This window comes from Mobula birostris, chromosome 3, assembly GCF_030028105.1.
Source record: "Mobula birostris isolate sMobBir1 chromosome 3, sMobBir1.hap1, whole genome shotgun sequence".
In the NCBI taxonomy this organism is placed as follows: domain Eukaryota; kingdom Metazoa; phylum Chordata; class Chondrichthyes; order Myliobatiformes; family Myliobatidae; genus Mobula; species Mobula birostris.
The window spans coordinates 159,158,896-159,181,146 of record NC_092372.1 but is presented as its reverse complement, the minus strand read 5'-3'; the positions used below and the strand labels follow the sequence as shown (position 1 = coordinate 159,181,146).

At 39.1% G+C, this 22,251-nt stretch overlaps 1 long non-coding RNA gene across 3 annotated transcripts in view; it reads right to left on the bottom strand.

Annotated features, from left to right (window-relative positions):
• Positions 1 to 2,737: 2,737 nt before the first annotated feature.
• The window catches only part of LOC140195376 (uncharacterized), a 190,508-nt gene continuing 170,994 nt past the window's right edge, over positions 2,738 to 22,251 (bottom strand). For 2 of the 3 annotated variants that reach the window (XR_011885449.1, XR_011885450.1), the window contains 2 exons: positions 11,790 to 11,925; positions 2,738 to 5,116 (listed from right to left, as the gene is read on the bottom strand). This is a non-coding gene — a long non-coding RNA (uncharacterized lncRNA). Of the gene's footprint in view, positions 5,117 to 11,789; positions 11,926 to 16,447; positions 16,584 to 22,251 lie in introns of all 3 variants that reach the window. The other variant, XR_011885448.1, reaches the window with a different exon arrangement.

The following is a 22,251-nucleotide window of genomic DNA, read 5'->3' as shown; positions in this document are numbered from 1 at the left end:
GTGTTTTATTGACCTGAACTACTAAGTCTATTTCTCTTTTCACAAATGCTGCCTGGACAGCTGAACCCTTCCACCATGTGCTGTCTTCACTTCAGATTTCCAGCATCTGCCATCCTCTTGATTTCCGCCTTTTGAACCATTTGCTTCTGAAATCAACCTGAGAGAAGTTTCTGTTTCTTTATCCGACCTGCTTGTATTTGTTACTTTTCATGCTGCACTGGATCCACTTCTGACACAAATTCATGACAGAGTGAATGAAGTATTGATTTCATTCTTTTCCAGTAGAGATAATTTGATCGCTATAAACACTCTGGACTTTATCACAAATTTCAAGCAGCTGTCTTCTGGTTCCACAAAACTTGACTATAGTTCCCTTTTGACTTACTAGGTGCACTGACAACACAGGTTTTGCTTGAAGTTGTGTTCTAATTACTGTTATGCTCTTGAATCATCTGTTTCTATTCAATTTACAAAGTAAACTTTAGTTGAAAAAGACTGAAGTGTGTTCTCATCCTTCTCTTCAATAAAAGTTCTATCTGAACTTCGGGGTAAACTTTCTCTGGTCAACAATTCTTTGAGTAGACCATGACATGGGCATACTTATTATGTATTCAGTAGAGTTTTATACATCCAGCTTCAATTTTCTATGAGTGAGTTATCAATCTAAACTAGGATACTGTCATTGAAATCAACATAATTCCATGAAAAGAACTAGTAAGACCACAATCTAGAAAGTATAAGATCTTCATGGATTATTCCTGCAACATAGGTAAACACTGCATTTACTTTCAATGAGTCAATCACTATCTCAATGGACTAAGTATTACCTGATTGTGACCACATGATGTGTCCCAATTTATATGACAATTCATTGCAGTGAGAATGGAGCTGTCTGTAGTCTAGTCAAAGTAAGAATCTGTTCATATAAGAATCAGAATCAGGTTTAATATAACTAATATTTAAATTTGTGGTTTTGCAGCAGCAGTACAGAGGAATGCATTATGATATTGTAAATGACAATAAGAAATGTAAACAAATAAATAAATAAATGTGGTGGGAAAAAAGAGCAAAAATAGTGAGATGGTGTGATGGTGTTCGTGGGTCTGTTCAGAAATCTGATGCTGGAGGGGAAGAAGCTGTTCCTAAAATGATGAATGTTTGTCTTCAGGCTCCTGTGCCTCCTCCTTGATGGTAGCAATAGGACAGGAGGGCATATCCTAGATGATGGGGTCCTTAATGATGAATGAGGCGTCACCTTTTGAAGACATCCTCAATGCTGGAGAGACCAGTGCTCACGATGGAGCTGACTGAGTTGGAGTGTATACATTTAATGTATACACTACATTTTCTGTTTCAGCATCAAGGTTGTCATGCAGTAATTGCTTCAGAGGATCCGCAACAGTGTTCTGCTTGTTGCACCACAGCAGAAGGATTGCCTCATCTTTGTTTCCTTGATGCTATCACAATAATGTGTTAAGGTGCAATTTTGAAATCTAAGTGCTGGAAACATTCTTCCAATTTAGCTAGAGTTTAGGCCAATCCTCTCCATTAAAGTTGGCCTGATTCCAAAATTAATATCAGTGATCATTGACTGATGCACTCAGTACTCCGTTTGCCCTGATGTCTGTAAAACCTCATTCGAATGGTTTTAGGTGTGATTGTGATTTCTATCAATGGTCCTGAGTTAAACTTATTAAAGTATCTTGACTTATTATTAAACAGTCTGGACAATATCAATTCATATGTGAGTGTGCCAGTGGTTAATCAACACTGTCATTCAAACATGTACTTTCAGTTGTTGTGATTTGTGTTATCACCATGTAAAATCCTTCTCCATCATGATTGAAGTTATGAATCCTTTCTATTAGTGCTTCATATGGCACTAAAATTACGTTGCATCTTTTGGTCTTGAATTTGCAGGTGGTTGAAATGTGCCCTTTCTTGTAGAAACTAAAACACATAACTGATCTACATTAACAATGATGTGGTGGTTGATGGCCAATGTGACCATAGCAGTTGCATGAACCAATCTGACCAGTATGATACAGAATCAATTTCATAGCCTGGACTTTATGGTGACTTTCAGATTGTAATGTAGCTGATCAGTCACCAGAGGTGTTGACAACAAAATTATATCCAAGTTTGAAGTGCCCAGCTTTGCTTGCTTAACAGCTTTGAGTGAGTTCTTAATCAACCAGTCATAAATCTAATTCTCCCAAAGGATGAATCAGAGCTTTTCCATATTGAACAACATTTGAAAAAAGAAACAAAAGTTTCATTTTGTGTGTTTAATTATCTATTTGTCTGTATATTTTCCTGATCTGGTTGTCACTGACAAAGTTTATTGCCTATGCCTGCTTACTCTTGGGAAGGTGTTGGCGAGTGACCACAGTGATTGCAAAGGATCAGTGATGTAACTCCACATTAAAGATGTTGTGCAACTTGCAGGGGAATCTATAGGTGGTGCTGACTCCATGTGTCTAAAGTCTTGTCCTTTTTTTTCACTTTTGGGATTGCAGGTTTGGAGAAGATGTTAAAATGTCCGGGCAGCTGATGGCAGTGTTTTTTTTATATAGATGATACAAAATCAGGCATCATCTATGGTGGTGAAGAGAAGCAATTTCCACAACTGATGAGTTAATGTCTCAGTTCAAGCAAAAGCCTTCAGAGATTTTGAAAGAAAAATACCAGTTTCATGCCAAAGTAATTGGAACACAACACATAAATCCAATGAGATTTGATGTTTATTTACAAACAGCACACTTGACCTCTGTACATTTTACTGGTGAAAACTGAATGTTCCAGACTCTGACGATTGCTGCAAAGCAGGCATAATCATCACAGTCTTGTTCTAAAGGATTTCAAATAGCTACAGTGAGAACAAAAAGTTCCATGCTTAATGATTTATTGAAATAACACTCAGAGGGTACTGAATGAAGTATGCTTTTTTTTTTTACAAGGCATTCCCAATTACAGTTTTCAGGGTTTTTAAAAAACTTAAATAAGAATTATAGCATATAATAAATACTGAATTTTGAGTCTTGAATATAATCTTTATTCTCATATTCATGTGTGGGCTCTGAAGCCCTATCATATTTAACAGATAAATATATGCCCAGAGTTCCTCCATGCTCAAAGGAATTACATTTACTGAGGTCTCACTGAAAAGATGGAATAGCTGTTTCAAAATAAAATGATCAACACTAATAATTAGAAATAGTGATGCAGAGGTAACACAAGAAGAACTATTGCAAAATCAGCACATTTAATGTGATGACTTCTGTCTTAGATTTGCCTGCATGCTTGGGCTCAGATGTCTAGAGGGAAGAAATGCAAATTTTAAATAGAATATACTTTTCTTTAAAAAAAACTGAAGCTGTTGGTTCCACCAAGCCTTATCAACATATTTTCTTGTAATTGTCACTTGTGAATTAGAGTTGAAGGATTCCAGGGTCTAAGATGAATAGAATGGACAATCAGACATGCAAAAATAAGGAATTTGCTGTTGCCATACAAATTAATGGAAGAGGATATGTTCAGGATGAGAAAGAAAGTATGAAGTTTGTTTATAATTTAGGCAAAAAAAATATTGAAGATAACAAAAGCAGGAATTGGTTTACCCAAAAAATTGTGCCAATGGAAGTTTTCCTCAGAAGCTAAGGAGTTGTGAATGCAATTAGTTATACAATCAAAAGAAAGATACCAGTGTTCAATAGAAACAAATGCCAAGAGACACCGGATTGTGCAGTGCTCCTTTTAAGGAGCTAGTAGCAGATTATTTGATATAGTCCAGAGGAGATCATGCTAGAAATCATTTCCAGGTTAAATCACAGAAAATGCAGCAAGAAGGCCGAACAATTTTGGTTTTAACTTAAAGACTTGAGTTCAGGTTGTTGGACCTCACCAATGATTTGCAGAAAAATGTTCACAAGTTTGCAAATAGCAAATAAAAATGCATAATTAAGGGCAAATTCAAATGCAATGAGACAATGGGGACATGCATTACATATCAAAAATTTCAACATTATTAGTTGATAAGGTCAGCACCAGAGTGCCAGTGCATGTTTTGTAAAATGTGAGACATTCATGGCAGTTTGATAGGATTTTTGATTGCCACCAGAAACTAGTCTAATGTTTTTACTTTCCCTGTGGTTTTCTCCCTCTCTCAGGAAAGATTGTTGAAGGATGGAAAAAGCTGAACAGGTGCTCTCATGCTGTGCAGAATAGAAAGGACTCAAGCTGGTCTTACCCTGCCCTTCATTTCTGTATCACCCACATATAACTTTTGTCTTTAAATCCAGCAAGATCTTCTGAGCAGAAATTAAAATCTCCTTATATGGTCAAGTTGCAAAGAAACACATTCCCTCCTTCTCACTCATAACAGATGAGGGAACTCCGATAGTTACAAACTACAAATTTATAAAGCAATTTATCTGGAGATTAAAATCTGTTTTCAGGGGATAGCTAACATGACACCCAAACTGAGATTAATATTAAAGAGTGCATCTATACGTCTATACAGGGCAATATGTTGCCCAGAACTTTATAGATTAACACAAGAAATTTAAGCAATGTCATTTGGTAAAAATCATCGGTTTGTCCGAACCACATTCCATTGATAGCCATAAAGTCTACATTTGTAAAATATCTCAGAAAAAATGTTAGGTCATTGGATAGGATGCAGTCCAGATGCCTCTTTAATTAAACAAACAAAATATGCAGAATTCTAAGAATAGATCATACTGGTCCCAGACTAATAAATTGTCTCTTAATGTCCAGAAGTCTGATCAAAAAGACTGGAAAAATTAATGCTCCGAAAACACCATAGGCAGATTTGTTCAATAATAATGCTCATCAAGTCTAATGACAATTGCAATTTAATGCAGCTTAGAAATTACGATTTGCAAAATTGACATTTAGTTTATTTGTTTATCTTTTAAGCACACATTCCTTTGCACATGATAGCATCATAAGCACATAGATGCAAGTATCAGGTCAGTTTCAAACAGCACTGGGTCCTTAGGTGTCTCAGGGGAGAGAAGCCAGCAGTCTGTGGTTGATGTGGTCTGTCAGTCCACGTCTTTGTTTGGAAGCAATGTTGGAATAGAAGTCAGAACTAGAGCAAAGAACAACAAAGAGATTGAGGTTCAGGGTTGGTAGTGGAGGAATGGGAAAGTTGGTAAATGAGGGGACCAATGTGGAGAGGTTTGGAGCTGCCTAAGGGGCAAAGTTAAAAAAGCATAATATGATCTAATTACTAGTATTAGACTTTGAATTATGTTGCTTTACATACAACTAACACAGAAATCAAATCATCAGTATTAATACAGTTTTTTTTTAAATATTCATTAAAAGGATAGAGGCTTTGCAGGGGAACTAGTATATAATTCCCATTCCTATTGCCCTCAAGAAAGTGGTGGCGAGTTGCCTTCTTGAATCGTTGCAGATGCTGAGGTGTTGGTGTTCCTGAGACAAAAAGTGTGAGGTTAAATTTTCGGAATATACAACTTAACCCAAAAGTACATTGCCTGCAAAAAGAATTCACCCCCTTGGAAGTGTTCATGTTTTATTCTTTTACAAAATTGAATCACAGTGGAGTTAATTTGTTTTTTTTTTACACTGTTCAACAGAAAAAGATTCTTTTGTCTCAAAGTGAAAACAGATCTCTACAAAGTGATCAAAGTTAGTTACAAATGTAAAACACAAAAACACAAAATAATTGATTGTATTAATATTCATACCCCCTCCCCCATTAATATGACACACCAATTCATCACTGGTGCAGCCAATTGGTTTTAGAAGTCACATAATTACTTAAATAGAGATCTGTTTTTGGAGACCTGTGTGCAGTCAAGGTTTTTCAATTAATTGTAGTAAAAATACACCTGTATCTGGAAAGTCTAACTGCTGGTGAGTCAGTATCCTGACAAAACTACAGCATGAAGCCAAAAGAACACTCCAAGTAAATCCATGAAAAGGTTGTTAAAAAGCACAAGTCAGGAGGTGGATACAAGGAAATTTCCAAGTCACTGAATATCCCAGTCCTGCTGAAGGGCCTCGACCCGAAACATTGACTGTACTCTTTTTCATAGATAAAGAAGTAAAAATCTGCAGATGTTGTTAATCTAAGCAACACACACAAATGCTGGAGGAACTCAGCAGGCCAGGCAACACTTATGGAAAAGATTACATTTGACGTTTCACGTCAAGACCCTTCAGCAGGACTGAAGAAAAAAAGATGAGAAGCAAAGTTAGAAGATTGGGGGAGAAAGACTAGGTGATAGTTGAAACCATGAGGGGAGAGGTGAATTAAAGAGTTGAGAAGTTGATTGGTGAAAGAGATAAAGAGATACAGAGCTGGAGAAGGAAGGATCTAACAGGAGAGGACAGAAGGCCATGTAAGAAAGAAAAGTGGTGGGGGGGGGGGGTGGTAGGAGCACCAGAGAGAGGCAATGGACAGGCAAGGAAATAAAGTGAGAGGGGGAAAAGGGGATGGGGAATGGTGATGGGGGGGGGGAGGGGAAGGCAACTACCAGATGTTCAAGATACTGATGTTCATGCCATCAGATTGGAGGCTATCCTGTCAGAATACAAGGTTGTGTTCCTTCAACCAGAGTGTGACCTCATCGTGACAGTAGAGGAAGCCAAGGATAGACATATCAGAATGGGAATGCGACCTGGAATTAAAATGGGAGATCTTGCTTTTTCTGGCTGAAGTGGCCTCCCAGTCTACATTTGATCTCACTGATACACAGGAGGCCACACCAGGAACACTGGACACAGTATATGACCCCAACAGAGTCACAGGAGAAGTATTGGATGAGAAGGACGATTCCAGGAATGAAATGGTTAACATATGAGGAGCATTTGGCAACTTTGGGCCTGTACTCACTGGATTTTAGAAGAGTACAGGTGGATCTCATTGAATCCTACTGAATGTTGAAAAGACTAGATAGGGTGAATGTGGAGAGGATGTTTCCTATCGTGGGGGTATGCAGAACCAGAGAACATGGCCTCAAAATCGGGGGGGGGGGGGGAGGTGATCTTTTAGAACAGGGGTAAGGAAGTTTTTTTTTTAGCTAGAGAGTAGTGAATCTGTGAAATGCTCTGCTACAGACTGCAGTGGACACCAAATCCATGAGTATAATTAAGGCGGAAGTTGATAGTTTCCTGAATAGTCAGGGCATCAAAGGATATAGCGAGAAGGTAGGTGTAGTGGGATCTGGGATCAGCCATGATAGAATGGTGGAGTAGACTTGATGGGTTGAATGGCCTAATTGTGTTCTTATGTCTTATGGTCATATGGTCTTCATTAAAAACCTATGCTTTATGTGCAAGTTATTAGGCCAGCTGACAGTCAATTTACAAACGTCACTAAACCATGAAGAGCAATGACAAACCAATTTAACCTACAGCTTGTATTCAAAGAAAAAGGTGTTACAAGCCTGTAATTAGGAAGATGAATTACTTGAATAAGTTCTTACAAGAAGAAGGAAAAAAAGAGTGGTGGACTATTCACGGAATAGTGAGATATTCAGAAGCATTCCAAGTGCTTTAATGTGTATAATTGACTGTTTTTACAAGCCTGGTTACACCAGGCTACTCAGCTTCCAAAACCTATCTCCCCTCTTATGCGTGGGGCTTCTTCTGTTCTACCCCAACTCCCTCAGGAGAGCACCACATTATTATTAGAATACAAAACCATACGACATAAGAGCAGAATTTTGCCTATCAAATCTGCTCTGCCATTCCATTGTGGCTGACCCATTATCCTTCTCAACCCCATTCTCCTGCCTTCTCCATGTAACCTTTGATGCCTGGAACTGTTCTAAATGAATGTTGCTCTATTCTGAGGCTGTGTCCTCTGGTCCTAGACTCAGCCACAAAGGGAAACATCCTCTCCACATTGATACGCAAACACGAGGAATTCTGCAGATGCTGAAGGTTCAAGCAACACCCATCAAAGTTGCTGGTGAATGCAGCAGGCCAGGCAGCATCTCTAGGAAGAGGTACAGTCGACGTTTCAGGCTGAGACCCTTTGTCAGGACTAACTGAAAGAGCTAGTAAGAGATTTGAAAGTGGGAGGGGGAGGGGGAGATCCAAAATGATAGGAGAAGACAGGCTCTGTCCGCCAGAGAAAGCAGGATCTCCCAGTGGCCACACATTTTAATTCTACGTCCCATTCCCATTCGGATATGTCTATCCACGGCCTCCTCTACTGTAAAGATGAAGCCACACTCAGGTTGGAGGAACAACACCTTATATTCCGTCTGGTTAGCCTCCAACCTAATGGCATGAACATTGACTTCTCAAACTCCCGCTAACACTCCATCTCCCCCTCGTACCCCATCCGTTATTTATTTATATGCACACATTCTTTTTCTCTCTCTCCTTCTCCCTCTTTCCCTCTTACTATACCCCTTGCCCATCCTCTGGGTTTTCCCCCCCTCCTCCTTTTCTTTCTCCCTAGGCCTCCTGTCCCATGATCCTCTCATATCTCTTTTGCCAATCAACTGTCCAGCTCTTGGCTCCATCCCTCCCCCTTCTGTCTTCTCCTATCGTTTTGGATCTCCCCCTCCCCTTCTCAAATCTCTTACTAGCTCTTCTTTCAGTTAGTCCTGACGAAGGGTCTCGGCCTGAAACTTCGACTGTACTTCTTCCTAGAGATGCTGTCTGGCCTGCTGCGTTCACCAGCAACTTTGATGTGTATCTCCGCATTGATTCCATCTTAGCCTTTCTATATTTGATAGGTTTCAATGAGATTCCCCCAACCCTCCACCCTTACTCTTTTAATGTCCAGTGATTACAGGGCAGAATAATCAAACACATCTAATACTTTAACCCTTTAATTCCAGGAATCATTCTTGTGAATACTCAGAACCTTCTCCAATGCCAGCACATTTTTCTTAGATAAGGGGCCCAAAACTGCTTACAATTCTTCAAGTGTGGCCTGACCAATATCTTATGAAGCCTGGGCATTACGTCCTTGCTCTTATATTCTAGTCCTCTCAAAATGAATGCGAACATTGCATTTGCCTTCCTTACCTCTGACTCCACCTGGAAGTTGACATTAGGGAATGCTACACAAAGACTCCTAAGTCCTATTACAGCTCTGATTTTTGAATTTTCTTCCCATTTAGAAAATAGTTAATGCCTTTATTCCTTCTACCAAAATACATGACCATACACTTCACTGTACCATATTCCATCTGCCACTTACTTACCATTCTCCCATAATGTTTAAGTTCTTCTGCAGACACCCTGCTTTCTTAATACTACCTGCCCCTCTACCTATCTTCACATCATCTTCAAACTTGGCCACAAAGCCATCAATTCTGTCACCAAATCTTTGACATAAAACGTGAATAGAAGCAGTCCCTACACCAATCCCTGCAGAACATGCTAGTCACTAGCAGCCAACCAGAAAAGTTCACCTTTATTCCTACTCTTTGCTTCCTGCAGTCAGGCAAACATGCCAGTATCTTTCCTGTAACACAATATGCTCTTACCATGACTCTCTTTTGCCTATTCTGCTTTTTATTTTCACAAAGAATTCCAATGAATCTGTCGAGTAAGATTTCACCTTAAGGAAACCATGTGGAGTCAATCTTACCATGTGGCTCCAAGTACCCTGAAACCTCATCCTTAATAATGGACTCCATCATCTTCTCAACTACTGAAGTCATGCTAACTGGCTTCCTTCTGCCACCATCCCTTCTCAAAGAATGGAGTGACATTTGCAATTATCCAGAACCATGCCAAAATTTACCGATTCTTGAACAAGCATTACTAATGCCTCCAAAATTTCTTCAGCTATCTCTTTCAGAACCCAGGGTTGTAGGCCATCTGGACCAGATGACTCATCTACCTTCAGACCTTTCAGCAAGCACCTTCTGAAATATTATTACAGTAGTATTTAAAAAAATATTGTTTGATTAAGCATTCTTTGACTTAAAATGCATTATGAATTATATGTATGAAGTACGTGAATGGCTTACGTCATTACACAACCATGTCATACGTAAGTGCCTCACCAAAGAAAAACTAAGTAGGTAAAACATAACAGTAGCAATAAGGAAGTTTTAAAATGAACTCAAGACAACTACCTGCCTCTTAAACTACTGAACATTCCCACCCCCCTCGGAAAAAAAAGCACAGCACATTTTTCTTCAGAAAGGAAGAGATATTCAAGTTAAATAAAAGGCAATGAATGGACAAAATTAACAAATATGGCCACGGGTTCATAAACAGTGAGTACAGAGTGATGATGATCATGATGATAATAATAATAGTACTGATAATAAATAAGGGAGAAACAGCTGGCTACATCGGAAAGATAGATGTGTTTGATTGCACATCAGATAACTGGATGATGGATACTGAACAGATTAAACAGCATTTTGAAAGAAATAAAATTGCCGATGAAAAACAAGTGTCAGAGTTGCTGAGTGCAATGGGAGGAAAAGCATAAAGTTTGCTTACAATTTCAACTTCTCCAAACAAACCAGCCAAAATGGGCTTTGCTGATATTATTAATGTAATGCAGGAACATTTAAAACCGAATGCAGAATACTTTAGGTTTTGTAAGCAGAATCAAAAGTAAGGAGCATCCATTCCAGCTTATGTGGCTGAACTGAAGAGATTGTCTGAACATTGGCAGTTCAGTCTTGGGATTAATGATGCATTGAGACATTGTTTCGTTTGTGGAATTTTACAAGACAGCATTAAAATACCATTCCTAAATGAGCACAACTCACATTTAAAAGAGCAGTTGAAATTGCTTTATCAATTGAAACAGCAGTAGGAGATGCAATTGAGTTGCAGTCAAGAATGAAAGTGAGCATGGACAGAAAACAGAAACCCCCCTAGACAAACAAGCTGTGTTACTGTTGTGGCAGGGGCTCTCATTCACCAAACCAATGCTGGTTTAAAGATGAAACTTGCAGAAAATGCAACAAAGTAGGACACATACAAACAGCATGTCAGACAGACAAAAATAAGTGGACTGCAGAAAGTGCAAAAGATGAAAAGTCACGTTGCAGTTTCGAAAAGCTGCTGTTGATGAAAAATCTGACAATGATTGGAGTGACACAGGACTAATTAGCCTTGAGATTTACAATGTGAAAACTAACAAGAGACCAGAAAAACAGGGCTTACACCAGAAGTGAATGGTAAATTAATTAACATGAAATTGCACACTAGCTTGGCTGTTTCAGTCATTCTACAAATTGAGTTTGTATGGCATTTCAAAGATATTGAACTGAAGCCTGCAGATAGCCAACTAAGAACTTACATTGTAGAAAACGTAACCCCTGTGGGAATGATATTTGTAACACATTGAGCTTCTGTGTGGTAAAAATAGGAGAGCCAGCATTGTGGGGCCTAGGTGACATCATTGTTACCAGTGAGAATGACAATGAACATCTCAAAAATCTCAGGACAGTGTTAAAAAGATTAGAAGCCTATGCGCTCAGAGCATGACACGGACCCAAAATGTGTGAATTCTTTAAAACAAGCATCTCTTACTGTGGTTGCACCATTGACACACAAGATTTACACAACTGTGCTGAGAAAGTTTGTGCAGTGGTGGATACCCCAGTGCCAAAGGATGTGTCACAGTGATTGTCCTTTTTAGGATATGTCAATTACTGTAATAGGTTCCTGCCAAACCTAAGCTACTATGCTCCATTCTTAGAATCATTACTACAGATCAGGAAGAAACAGCAATGGACAAAACAGTGTGAGGTGGTTTTCCAAAAGGAAATGTAGACATCAGAGACTGTACTTACACATTATGATCCACATCATCATCATAATCCACAGCTTGCCTGTAACGCCTCTCTCTGTGGTATAGGTGCAGTCATGTTACATGTTATGAGTGATGGAAGTGAATGCCCATCGTTCTTGCATCACACCTCATTACTGCTGCAGAGAAAAAAAGCATGCACAGTTTGACAAACAGGTCTTGAGTGTAAAATGTTTCAACCAGTACCAGCACTGGAGAGAGTTTAGGCTCATAGCTATTCATCAATCACTAGCGTCCATTTCTAATCCACAGAAGGGTGTTCCACTAACAGCAGCAGCACAAGAATAGACGTGGGCCCTGTTCCTTTGGGGAAATTAATACAAGATCAAATTCAAGAGAACAATTAATCATAGAAATGCTGATGGATTGTCCCCTTTACCCTTGGAAAAGGAAATTCCTAAGAAATTGACAGAAGAGGATACTCCTCTTAACATATTCTCCCTATTCCAAGGGAGATCATCTAAAGGGAAACCAGAAAGACCCCACACTCTCTCAGGTCTACATGGCAACCCAATATGGCTGAAATATGCTGTAGAAATTCCAGATCTCCCATTTATACCAACACAGGAATGAATGCTCTTGGCTGAGTTTGCCTTCTGTGGGGATTGAGAATTGTTGTAACATCCAAACTGAGAGTTAAAGTGTTGGAGGAACTAAATGCTGGTCATCAAGTGGTCAAAATGAAAAGATTAGCTGGAAGCTTTGGCTGGTGGCCTGGGGTAGATCAGCAGATTAAGCAGCTTGCTATGCACTGTTCAGGATGCCAACATGTCCACAAGATGCCATGAGCAGCATCTCTCCTTTCCTGAAAATGGAATGCATTGCTCTGGCAGAGAATTCATGTGGATTTCTTTAGACCATCCATTCATGGGCATATATTTCTTGGTGGCTTTGGATGAAGCTACAAAGTGACGGGAAGTGTTGCCAATAGCCTCCACTACAGCCTCACTCACTGTCGATGTGTAGAGAAGCTTCTTCTCAAGGACTGGTTTTCAAGAACACTTAAGTCAGTGACAATAGACCACAGTTTGTTATGGAACAGTTTCAGTCATTGCTGAAAATGAATGGAATAAGACATATAACATCTGCACTGTACCACCCAGCTACAACTGGCTTGGTAGGTAGTTTTGTCCAAAGTCTAAAAAATGCTCTGCAAGCAGTGTCAGCAGAACACATTATACTGAGTCAGCCTCTCGCCAATTTCCTCCTTGCATATCACAATGCAGAACACTCCACGGCCATGAACTCACCAACTATGCTGTTCTCGTGAGAATCTCTTCAAACCCAATCTCAGATAAAGCATGCAGGACAAACATCTGAGACGAATTGAGAGCTCTTCAATCAAGGAGGTTTTAAGTTTCACTCTTTGACAAGCAGTCCTGATGAGGGACTACAGAGATGATCAAAAGTGAGTACTTGGAAAGATTAGGGACAGAACCTAATCTGTCCTACAGTACAAATTGTATCTGATGTCATCTGGAGATGACACACTGATCAGTTGAAAAGAACAGAGTCCATTGTTAGAGAGGAAAGGTGTCCCAAGCTGTCAGAACCACTTCCTGAAGTCCAAGAGTCAACTCCTACACCACTACAGAGGAGGTCCTAGAACTTGAGATGGTTTTGCAGCTACAAGTCTCAAATTCTAAGCAGAGTGACCCCCAACTCCTGTTAAGAAAGATGTTATCCCACAAGAGTAATAAATCATCCACAGTAATTAAATCTTTAGTCCTGAATTGGATAATTGAACATTTATTATGCTATGGATGTCTGTATAATAGTTATATAAAACACTATATATATGATGTATATATGATGACTAGGGAGTAATATGTTACTTACTTGAGTTGAGATGCATTCTATAGTGACTATATTGAGATGGAATTTCTAGCTAAGCAGGGAGGAATGTAATGTAATATTTCAGTAATATTTGAATAATACTGTAAATATTTTGTTTGATTAAGAATTCTTTATTTGTTTACATAATTATGGTTTATATGTAAGAAGTACGTGATTGGCTTAAGTCTTTAGTGCCACCACTAAAGAAAAACTAAGTGGACAAAACATAACACTTCCTCCGCAGTAAGAGCAACTACACTTACCTGTACAACCTGACACTCGCGAAATTATGGCATACTGCTGGTGTCTCCTCAGTGAGGACTCAAACAAAATACTTCTGTAGTTCATATGCTATTTCTTTGTCCCCGATTACTACCTGTCCAATATCCACTCTTGCGACTCCTTTACTCTTTATATACCTGAAAATACTTTTAGTATTCTCTTTTATACTGTTAGTTAGCTTACCTTCATATTTCATCTTTTCTCTCCTTATGACTTTTTAGTTGCCTTCTGTTGGTTTTTAAAAGTTTCCAATCCTTTAACTTACCACTAAGTTTTGCTTTATTATATGCCCGCTCTTTTACTTTTATGCTGTCTTTGACATCTCTTGTCAGCCATGGTTGTGTCACCGTTCTTTCAGATTACTTCTTCATTTTCAGAATATATCAATCCTCCTCATTCCAAATTGCTCCCAGAAACTCCAATCATTGCTGTTCTGCTGTCATCCTTGCTGGTGTCCCCTTGCAATCAACTTTGGTCAGCTCCTCTCTCATAACTTTGGAATTCCCTTTCCTCCACTGTAATATTGATAGATCTGAATTTAGCTTCTCCCTCTCAAACTGCAGGGTGAATTCTATCATATTATGATTACTGTCTCCTCAAGATTCCTTTAACCTTCAGCTCCCTAATCAAATTTGGTTCATTAAACGACACCCACTCCAGAATTGCTTTTTCCCTAGTGGGCTCATACAAGCTGCACTAAAAATCTATCTCATAGGCATTCTACAAATTCTCTCTTTTAGAATCTGGTTTTCCCAATCTACCTCCATATTGAAAGCCCCCATTACTATTATAATATTGCTCTTTTTACATGTGTTTTCTATTCCCCCCCCCCATTGTAATTTGTATCTCACATCCTGGCTACTGTTCAGAGGCCTGTACATAACTCCTGTCGGAGTCTTTTACCCTTGTAATGTCTTAACTCTTCCCACAAGGATTTTACTTCTTCCAATCATATGTCTCCTCTTTCTCCAGATTTGATTTCAATCTTTTTTTTTAGCAACTTAGCCACCCCACACCCTCTGCCTACCCTTTCAAAACAACGTGTTCCCTTGGATAGTGAACTCCCATCTATGATCTTTGAACCATGACTTCATAATGCCCAAAACATCATATCTGGCAATCTCTAAATGTGCTACAAGATCATCTATCTTATTCCATATATTATGTGCATTGAAATATAACACCTACAGTCTTGTGTGCATCACCTTTTTCAATTTTGTCCCCAAGTTATACATCATCCCTTTACTGCAATTTTGCTTGATCATCTGCCCATCCTTCCTTACAGTTTCACTACACTAGCATACCAACTGCCCCATCCTCAGCCTTATCACTTCGGTTCCCATCCTTGGCAGGGTGGGAAACAAAACCTTTTGGCTTAGTGATTTTCTCTGGCATGCATGTGATGACCATTTCCCAGGTCTTTTGATATCATTAAAGAATTTAACCTGAGGCACCCTTCTACATCTGACATGTGGGATGATGTCGTTCCCTGTGCAACTTCTAATTTTGTATTTTCCATTTAATAAAAGAATTTTGTCTTCATTATCCCAATAATTCCCTGAACTAGAATCTCTACAAGTCCCTTATTTACCTTGAATCAGTCTGCCTCCCCATCGCAGTACTGTGCCACAACCACGACCATACACAGTATATCTCCTGACACTTTGATGGTCAAATATTCTACCCAGTCTCCCAAAACGTAATCCCCGAGACCAAAGCCCTAATCCCACCCATGCAACATTTGAAAATCTAATCAGTCTGTTAAAGTGATTTCTGGGTTCAGCACATTTACATTTAGCAAACGACTTCTCAGCCGCCAGTCTTCAAATCTGAATGTAAATTGTAGGTGTAATTTAAATGAACAATATGTTCCTAAAAACTGAATCACAGACCGGACAATGCTGATTAAAATTCATTTAGATGTCTGTGGTTTGGGTGTAAATCAGGAGGTGTGAAGTTTATGTAGTTTCATAGAAATCATTGTAGATACATTGTAATTATGGAATTGTCCTTTGATGTTTAGCACATAAAATATCGAGCCCCTTGAAGGTCCAGCCCGATCTTTCAACTTAAAGCAAATGCATATGATCCCTGCTGTATTATGTTTTATTGAATAGAGAAGCTGCTTCATAGCTACCAATACTTTTTTTCCAGTGACTTCATTCACTCAAACACACCCAATCCCAGGACTACAGAACCCTGCAATCAGCCAAAGCAATGGGGCTCATATCTGATCCTAGATAGCTCATTTTCCTTCACCAACCATTAGCACCTCTCCTTCACAACATTTGCAGGAGTGTTCACTGCAAAACCCATATGAAACTAAAGATACCTTCCGCTGTGTTATGTAGCACGACGTTCAGTTTAAATGGGATAGACTAGGAAAAGTTACAGGCATTGCCAGATGAGCAACACCTGTATCCTGTGACTCACTATTGAGCAGGAACTAGCTAGGTCAACCACATGAATATTGGGACTAAAAGAACAGCTCAGGTGCTGAAGATCTTCACATGAGTGACTTACCTTTTATATGCAAAATATACCATATTGGTAGCCCAAGATAGGACCTTGATAGAATACACTCAACTTCTGTGGAAGAAAAGAGCCAAGAAGCTCAACACCATCCAGGATAAACTGTATTCTTTTATTGGCACCCCATCTGCATACAAAACATTCAGTCAATCCAATGGCTCACTTGGATCACTCAAAACTACATTCTAATCCCTTGACTTCTTTCATCAAGAAAGACATAGACAACAAAATCAATCCAACCTCACAGTCACAGGATCTCATCTAACTTGCACACTTCCCTGATTTGGAAGTATGTTGCTATTCGTTTATTATCACTGGGTCCAAATATTAGAATTCCCTCCTATCAGTGGTGGTACCCTGTTGAAGAGTCTAAATATGCACATCACAGCATACTCATGACATGGCAAATTTGGATACCTTACACTCCAACATCTCAATCAGGTCAATAATATAAATATTAAATAATTAAAAGTCAATAACTGAAATTTGAGTCACTAGTTACATCCTTTCAGTCTAAACAAGCCAGGTTATTCCTATTCTATGATAACTAATCTTCAGTCCACGCAAACACATTTCCCCTGATGTCATGAACTTTGGTTTTAAGTAAAGGTCTTCTATGTGGCATCTTGTCAACTGCCTTTTGGAATACCCTCTATTGTCTGCTTTTCGCATCTTCAAATTTTGAATTTGAATCAACTTGTCAAGCATGGTTTCCATAAAAGAATGCTGACTTGACTTGATTATATTAAGTGACTAGTCATTTCTTCCTTGATTATAGCCTCCAGCATCTTGCCAAGACCAGATGTTGGCCTAACAGGGCTGTAATTACATGCCTCTTCTTTACCTCCCTTCTGGAATGAAGGAGTCATATTTGCACTTTTCTAATCTGCTGCTCCTTTCTTTGGAACTCAGTGTGTTTTGAAAAACCTCACCAACCATTCCACTATCTTGACAGCTCCTTCCTTTAAAGCCATTGGGTGCAGGCCATCAGACTTGGCAACTTTAGTGCCTTTAATACTTCCAATACCTTGCTCTGCATGACAGTGATTGTTACGCTCTATCAGATATTATTATGACATTTGCAGTGTCTGCTAATATGAAGTCTGAAACAAAACAATCATTCATCTTCTTGTTTTCCACTATTAATTCCAAATTCTTTCTATCTGGTGCTCTCACACTTATCCGAACAATCACCTTCCTTTTTATATAAGAGCCCTTACTTTTTGTTTTGATATTACATGACCTGATTTTTCCTTTAGCAATACTATCACCACTTCAACCACTCTGCGCTATTTTTTTTGTTCTAATCTCATTCTTTCTTTATGTTTAATTATGGTTCATTTATGTTTCTTTTTTTGTGTGTATGTTTCTTATATGATGCTATGTGGCAGTGATGTTGTTGAAAATAAGTTTTTCAATGCACCTGTGCATATATATACTTGTACATATGACAATAAAATTTGACTCCAACTTCTGCCTTGTAATTTAGTCTCATGCTGCTGGTTCCTGCAAAAGTAACCCCCCCCCCCCCCCCCCCGTCCACTACTTGCCACCCTACCACTTTGTATACTCTATTATTAAACTGGATTGCAGGACCTGATGACTTTGAGACCACCATTATTCAGCAGGACAAGACCAATAATGTCATGGACTTTATCACCTACATCCAGAGACAATCTGCTGGAAAAAAAAACTGAGTTCTTCCAGATTCTAACAACTCCAGTCTCTTGAATCTCCTTTAATACCTATAGGTTGCATTCAGCATTCTGCCAACCCAACCTCTAGAGTTCCATTCGCACTGGATCAAAATCCTCAGAATTACCACTATACACCTTTGGGGGTTTTTGTGGGATCAAAAATTATTTAAGGATTATGACAAGCACAAGGTGAGTGAAAGCAAATTTCATGAGCATACAGGACTTAAAGGGTAAGGCCTCTTGGAGGCCTGATAGGCAAGTGGCATATCATCAGCAGTTGAGATTGGGTATACAAGACTGCAAGATGCAATTTGGGCTTTGCCCTCAATAGATTCGCAGAAACACTTGAGATCAATAGACTATAAGATGAGGAGAAGCATTAAGCCATTAGCCCTTTGAGGAACTTCACCATGGCTGATTTTTGTTCTTTGCCATATTATCCTGCCTTCTCCTCATTTCTAATCAGGAACCTAACACCTCTGCTTTAACTATACACAATGACTTAGCCTCTACAGACTCACAACCTTCTGCCTGGAGAAACTCCACATTTCAGTTCTAATGGAACAGCCTTTGCTTCTTAGGCAGTGCCCTCAGATCTTTGTCTCTCTTCCTAAAAGAAATATTCTCTCCAGGAACAAGGGTCCCAGTCCGAAACATCGACTATGCTGTTTTTCCAATAGAGTGTGAGTGAGAGACAGAGACAGAGAGTGAGAACAAAATTTTTCCCACTAGTTGAAGAATCTATAATGAAGAAGCATAGTCTAAACATTAAAACCGGACTTTTCAGGAGTTAAGTAAAGTGAGGGTCACTGATCTCCAAAGCAGCCACAGACCTCTGCTTTTCAGAGTGAATGGTCAAAATTTTGGAATTTTTTTTGCAGTTTCCAATCAACATTAAGATCTTAGATTGAAGGATTTCCGATTGCAAAATAAATAGGAAATTGGTATATGGCATTAGGGCACACCTCAGCCCCTAAATAATAGAAGAGGTTCAAGAGGTTTAATTGGCTTACCTATACTTCTAGTTAATTAAGCCTCCTCGGAGATGATGACATTGAAAGCTGTTGTCTCATGAATTTCCCAGAGAGGTTGATGAATTTGCAGCTGCACGGTTCAGTCTCTTAGGGTTTGCTCATTTGCTACATCCTTCCCATGTAGTAAAGAAACTTCCCCAAGGCATGGTGAGAAACAGATTCCTCAGGAGGACCTATTAATATTGTGATTATGTTTCTGGGCCAGCAGTTTTGCGGCCTGCAGTAATGAACTGATGACATAGTTTCATAATCCCACCACAGCATGTGGGGTTAATTAAATTCAGTTAATTAAACAATCTGAAATAAAAGACTTGTGCCTGCAACTTGATTATGCAGTTTCAAGATTGCCATAAAAATTCACCCAATTCACCGACGTCGTTTGGGGAAGGAAATCTGCCATTATTATCATGCCACATCAATTAGATAAATTTTAACAAGCATCTTAGCTCCAATGTTCCCTCCAACAGATTTTTGGCCACTTTGTAACCAGAAGATTTTTCTCAGCAGTATTTCAGGCACTCACATTTTGGACTATTTCATACAAAGTAGTCCAAAGGTCTTAAAGTGTGGAAGCTCAATGAGCTTCAAGTTGATTTCTCTATCCTGTACCTGGCAAATTGCATCATCTGGGTACAACATTTCATGACAATAGTTCTGATAGCCCGATCCACAGCTGTGAGTAATTTAGTACTTATCTGCTGTGGCTGACAACCTTCAATTAACACTGCTTCAAGGTGCAGAATGAGAATGTACTTGTTCATTGATGTTAAAGCTGAAAAGATAATAACTGTAAAATTATGCCAACTTCTCAATTTCAGATGATTTGAACAAGTAGCTTTAAATTAATACTGCATTAATCACTTGCTGAAATCTGTAAGGCAAACCAGATCCTTGTTGGACCTTTTGAGTATTTTGCAACATATGTTATGGATTTGAAAACAAATGTTCCAGATCTATAATTAGACTGCAGGTGACTCCAGCCTGCTAATGTGAGCATTGCAAATACTTTGTACTCAATGGCAAGAACATAAACCTTAATGCGGGGGGACATATAAGAAAAAGTAACATTTCCTTGTTTTTAACTACAAACTTGTGATTTGGCAAAGAATGAAATACATTTGAAGTATCATTTTTATTTTAATGTAGAACAAATGCTAGAATCCAATTTATGATCAGCGAGATACTTTCTGCGATACAGTAATAAGATTATGATCAGATCAACAATTTCAGCACTATTGATTGAGGATTTAGCATTGACCAGACTACCAGAACAAGACTTACTCTTTATTAAATGAGAATTTTCGATTTCATTTCAAAAGCCAGTCAGAATTTCAGTTTAATGTTCATTCAAAAGTTATTGAGCAAGAAACTCAATCAACTAAAAAGCATCATGCTTAACCAGGCCTGAGTGGTAAACCTGAAACAATTTGTCTTAGTGACATTGGATCAAAGTCTTTGTACAGAACACTTAAGATTTGAACTTAATAAGTACATGTTGCAATGATTTCCCTATTAGCATGTATTATAGGGAATTGGCTAATTCATTTCATTCCCACAATTATTTTTTACTGTGAAGGAGAACACTAAATCCACTTATCTACAAGTTATTCTGGAGTTCGGGAAACCTGCTAAGTAGCATGGCAGCACAGACCTGGGAATGGGAAAGCTTATGGGAATCAACAGCCTGGATGAAGAGTTTTGGTACCAGGATAAAGGATCAAATTGAGTCTTCAATGGAAGAAAGTAGTCAGTGAAGCATATACTGATGTGTTCTCTAGTCAGTAAAACATAAATGATATCACAAGTCTCGTCAAAATCAACAGATACAAGAAATCCAATCTAAGAACAGGTGTGACATGCATGCATATACAACATACACCAGCTATTCTTCTAGCTATTCCATACATAAATGCATTAGGACACACACATTAATGCTGTCTCTACCCTACTGGAGAAGGAGGCACGTCACTGCCGACTGCAACAGCCACCTGTCAAAGATGCCCCAAGCCACATGACACAAACTTGCCTTTAACTCATCATGAAACCAACGGTCAATGAAGAATAAAACGTCATTGAGGATGATAGGTAACAAATCCTCATTTTCACACCTCATTTCCTCTCCTGCCACAGTTTCTTGTTGTATAACAGACCGGTGAAACATAGTCATTTCAGCTGTCTTTCCTCTCATCATGATGGACTCATTGTCCCAGCACCTGCCCAAGCCTGAGTTGCTGAGCCACTACTCAGAAGGAAGAGAGACAGAGACAGAGATTACTGGATCTGAGACTCACGTCCACCAGATATGAGCAATACACACAACATGTTGGAGGAAATCCAGCATGTCCTGCTGCATCTGTGGAAGGAAACAAACAGTTGAGGTTTTGGGCTAAGTCTTTTCATCAGGATTGGAAAGAAAGGGGTTAGAAGCTTAAACAACAAAGTGGGAGATGGGGAGGAATACCTTTTTCTCTTTTTCTATTCCCCACTCTGACCTCTCATCTCTTCTCATCTGCCTATCACTTCCCCCTAGGTCCCCTCCTCCTTCCCTTTCTCCTATGGTCCATCTCCTCTCCTCTCAGATTCCTTCTTCTTCAGCCATTACCGTTCTCACCTACCTGACTTCACCTATCACCTTTATTTTCAGTCTTGAAGAAGGATCTCAGTCTGAAACATTGACTGTTCATTTCCATAGATGCTGCCTGACCTTCTCGGTTCCTCCAGCATTTTGTGTATGTTGCTTCTAATGATCACATTCCTAGTCAGGGCTGTGCTAGAGAGCCTGTTGAGGAATGGAGTGCAGAATGTATGGACATGTGATATGGGAAAGGCAGGGTCAACCAGCTGGAAACTGTTGAAGTGGCAGAGGGCATCAGAAGGACCATTGTTTTATGTGTAAAGAGACCAGACAACAGAGTGTAAGAAATTATTTTCATAATCAAGGACAGACTGAAGCAATGAGCCAACCACAGGAGCCCTTCTTGCAAATCATTATGAGGAAGTAGGAGCAGATTATGTGACTTTTTGAGATGGTGTGTCTGAAGGCGGTGGGAGGAAGTTCTCCAAA